Source organism: Aythya ferina, assembly GCF_964211825.1.
Source record: "Aythya ferina genome assembly, chromosome: 2".
Classification (NCBI taxonomy): Eukaryota; Metazoa; Chordata; class Aves; order Anseriformes; family Anatidae; genus Aythya; species Aythya ferina.
The window spans coordinates 3,638,454-3,642,531 of NC_140297.1; the positions used below are offsets into that span (position 1 = coordinate 3,638,454).

Consider the following 4,078-nt stretch of genomic DNA (forward strand, 5'->3'; position numbering starts at 1 on the left):
GCTAAGATCTCACCTCCCTCTCCTGGGGACAGAGTGCACACATTCATTTTGCATGGGATTGGCATGTGGCTTTGCAATGCATTTTTCTCCAGTTCTACCTGCATTCAGCATGTTGGAGCAACACGTTTACCCATGGATAGCACAGTTGATCACAATTACAGGTCTCTAGAGTCCACTATGAAATAGTTGAAGGTTGTGGCTTCTTGACTGCTCTGAGCTGATCTGTGTGGCTAATTTCGGACTGCACTACAATACACTTGAAAAAAAATAAAACTGCAGCCCAAGTACAACCATTCTCAGCTTCATCACTGTTGAAAAGACCAAGGCAGCAGCAGACATGGTTGTTTTTTAAGGCTTCTGAATCTTTCTGTATCCCCCAGCCTTGAACAGAGAGTTCAGGGACCCCCCCCCCAGGAAAACAGTCTCTCAAACAAATAGAATAGAAAGGAATATTTGCTTAAAATGTTAAACATATCCTAATTAGTAAATAAAGAGCAATTCAAATAAGGCATGAAGAATTCCTACATGGCAGCTTTATGCCACTTGTGAAATTCCTGTGTGCAGTAGAAGAGAAAAAAAAATAAAACAGATGCAAATAGGTGGCAAAGGAAATAAAGCTGTAGATTCAAGTCAGAGCTAGAGATTCCGATTTTTTATTGAAGATCACTTAAAATCAATGGACAATAAATCTTTCTGATTTTACCCAAATTCAAAGACTGAGTTTCCAAAGAGTTGAGCCTTTGCAGGCAGGAATCTAAGCATGGACACAGGTCCCATGCCACAGCAATGACACCTCAGGGTCCCTGTTCTGCTATCACAAAGATCACATCTTCATCTGCTAAAGACAATTGGATATTACAAACAGAAACCAACCTTCACCTCTGTGAAGTACATTCATATAACTCTTTATAGCACCAAGTTATCTTATTTTGTGTAAGTCAAACTGTTAATCATTGAATTGAGTCTGCTTTCTGACCTACGATCACAGAAAGTCCTTGGCTTGGTTTTTATTCCTGAACCTTTTGCTCCTGGCAGATGACTTTCTGTTGGCATAATTAAAGGCAGGGGAGGAACTTATTACCTCTTGTGTTAATTCATGCTCTCCTAAGTCACTAGTATAGCTGGGAAAGGCTGCTAGGTGTGACTTTGATCACCTCCTCTGCCTAGCGGGTCACTGATATCTCAGTGCTGGGTGCTTAGTGCTTCGTGCAGGTGGAAGGATGCTGTGGGAAAGGGGTGAAGGAAGGCAGAGCACTGAACAGGCAACAGGAGCTTCTGAATTATCTTCTCCCACATAATTTTTGGAGATTTTTTCCCACTGTTTCTGCCACTGAAAAAAACCTTTTCACTTTGGACTCCACATCTCATAGCTTTATTATTTATGAGTCTCTATCAGTTGAAGAGAAGCAGATTATGTTTTATTTATGTTCCTCTCTCAGATTAATCACAGGCTATCTGGCATTTGAAGCATTTCCATTCCTCCTCTTTGTCAGGTTTGTGAAAGCCCTCCCCATTGCAAAAAATGTTGAGATTTACAATGGTGTTTTGGTGGGAGATATTAAAATAATTTTCTTTTAAGAAAAAAGAGAAAAGGAATGAGGGAAGGAAGGAAGGAAGGAAGGACGGACGGAAGGACGGAAGGACGGAAGGAAGGAAGGAAGGAAGGAAGGAAGGAAGGAAGGAAGGAAGGAACTCCAACAAACAGCAGATTTTTTTTTCCCCTTTTCTGATAGTTATCATGATCTGGAACATACTCACACACCCCTATTAAAAAATAGTAAAGAGAGAGAGAAAAAAAAAAAAAAGAAAATAGAAAAGGAAAGGAAAATTAAAGGAGAAAGGAAAGGAAAAGTAAAGGAGAAGAGAGGAGAGGAGAGGAGAGGAGAGGAGAGGAGAGGAGAGGAGAGGAAAGGAAAGGAAAGGAAAGGAAAGGAAAGGAAAGGAAAGGAAAGGAAAGGAAAGGAAAGGAAAGGAAAGGAAAGGAAAGGAAAGGAAAGGAAAGGAAAGGAAAGGAAAGGAAAGGAAAGGAAAGGAAAGGAAAGGAAAGGAAAGGAAAGGAAAAAGAGAAAACTGTGTCAGAGATCCCTTTGCTCCATAGTGTATCTGCATGTGCTGCTCTCCTGCATGTGATCTTTAATTTTATTGATTTCTAATGGATACTCCTTTACCTTGAACCAAGTAAGAAGTTGGTAGAATCAGGTAAATACGGCTCTGGGAGGTGCCCTGAGGCATTTTGGGACTGAAGAACATTTTGTAAAAGCAGTCATAGATTCAGGCTTGCTTTGTACCTGGTCCATATAAAACTGGTGCTGCTGCCCTTGCTGTTAGGGAATAAATGGGGAAGAGTGCAAGAAATCACAGCTCTGTACTCAGACCACATCAGTTTCTTAGAGACTGCTGTGTGCCAAATACACTGAATTAATATGCATATTATATGCATATGTATTGTGCTTATTAATAGTCAGAAAGCAGCAGCTTATGCTTCTTTCTCTAGAGTTGTATTCTCAAAATAAAAAAAAAGGCCAAAACTTGTGTGACTGCAGCATGTAGCTCCAGGCGTGTGACTTGTACGGGCAAGAGCAGCAGGACGGGGTGGCACATGGGGTGTTCCCGTGCTGCTGCCAGGCACGGTCTGCAAGCCCACAAGTTTCTTTCTGCAATAAGAAAGAAAAAGGCCCATCTTATTTTCTTAAGAAGTTTGCAGCACCAGGAACTGCCTTTTTGATATTTCTTTGCAGGCTGACAGCAGAAGTTATGCACACAGATAATGATCCTGCAGCTGTCCTAGTTTCTGGCAGCGTCAGGGAAATGCAGGCAAGAGAGGGACAGCAGGGTGCTGTGCCTCATCTCCACCTTGCTTTTCACCCAGGAGAGGTGGATGGGGTTAAGGATGGGCTTGTTTAGCATCAGTCGGGCTGTACTGGGGGCTCCTGAGGTCTCTGCAGGTGTGTGGCTTGGGCAGGAAGTTTCTACTCCAGGTGACTCAGTGGGGAAGGTGTTAATTTATGGCAGGTTCTGCCAGCCTTTGGTGGGCTGCAGGACAGCACTGGAAGGGCTGGTGGTGCCTGCAGGGAGCCCAGGTGAGGTGGGGACCACCAGACATTGAAGCTCCTTGCTGAGGCTGACCTGAGGGCATCAGCTTTGACCATTGCTGCTGCAAAGCAGATGGAGGGTCTCCTCCCAGAGCCCAGCTGTGAGCTCTGGGGCACGGCTCCAGCAGAAGAAACCCATCCTGAGAGCTGTGAATATCTCTCAAGAGGACTGTTATATCTAATCCTAGGCTGCCTCTCTTTTCTCTTGTAGGACACAGCTTGTTGGCCACTTCTCCAGCTGGCAGCGCTGCCTGACAAGGCTCTCCAACACTCATCATTGATCCGTGCCAATCCTCTCAGGGCTGTCAAGTCTTATGAGCTGCTTGCAAGCTGAGCACACCCTAACCCACGGTGAGGACAGTGCCTGGTGCTGTGCAGAGGTGGCCTTGTCCCTGGTCCCTGACCTGTGAGCCAGAGGGGCTGGAGAAGGCAGGAGCAGAGCTGTGGCATGGTACAGCTCCTGCTGGGTCCTGTGCCCACCAGCACCTCTCCCTGTGCTTCATCCCACATAGAGCATTTGGAAGATACAGCCCATTAAAGCTGTCATCCAGGGGGCTTCACATTTCAGGGAAGAAGCAATGTGAGGAGTTTGGGGGCTTTTGGTGCTATTCATTGCCAAGAAACTAAGTCTGTCCAAACTGCCTGCTGGTCTGAGATATGAAAATAAACACCCTGAACAACTCCCAGGCTGTTTCTGTGCTTCCCCAGGCTCACGTGCCTTTGGGATGTTCCCTTGTAGATGAACTTCAGGGTTTTGACTCAGTGCTCCATCCACTCTGAGCTCAGCAAGCTTTTTTTCCCCAGCAGGGAGCCTGCCTTTGTGCAGGGCTAGGGGCAGCATCGCTGTGCATCCTTTACTCAGCTAACAGAGCGAGCGTGCGTGAAGTGAGCAGCACTCAGGGATTTTCCCATATGCACCCAGCACTTGCACTGACTTTTATCAGCGAAAAATAGTCATCTCAGGAGGGCGTTTATTTATTTCCTTT

The 4,078-nt window shown here is 45.3% G+C and overlaps 1 long non-coding RNA gene across 1 annotated transcript; it reads left to right on the forward strand.

Moving 5' to 3' along the window:
• Positions 1-3,019: 3,019 nt before the first annotated feature.
• Positions 3,020-3,776, forward strand: LOC311431812. The gene is made up of 2 exons (XR_014689654.1): positions 3,020-3,080; positions 3,304-3,776. It is a non-coding gene; the product is annotated as an uncharacterized lncRNA (long non-coding RNA).
• Positions 3,777-4,078: the final 302 nt, after the last annotated feature.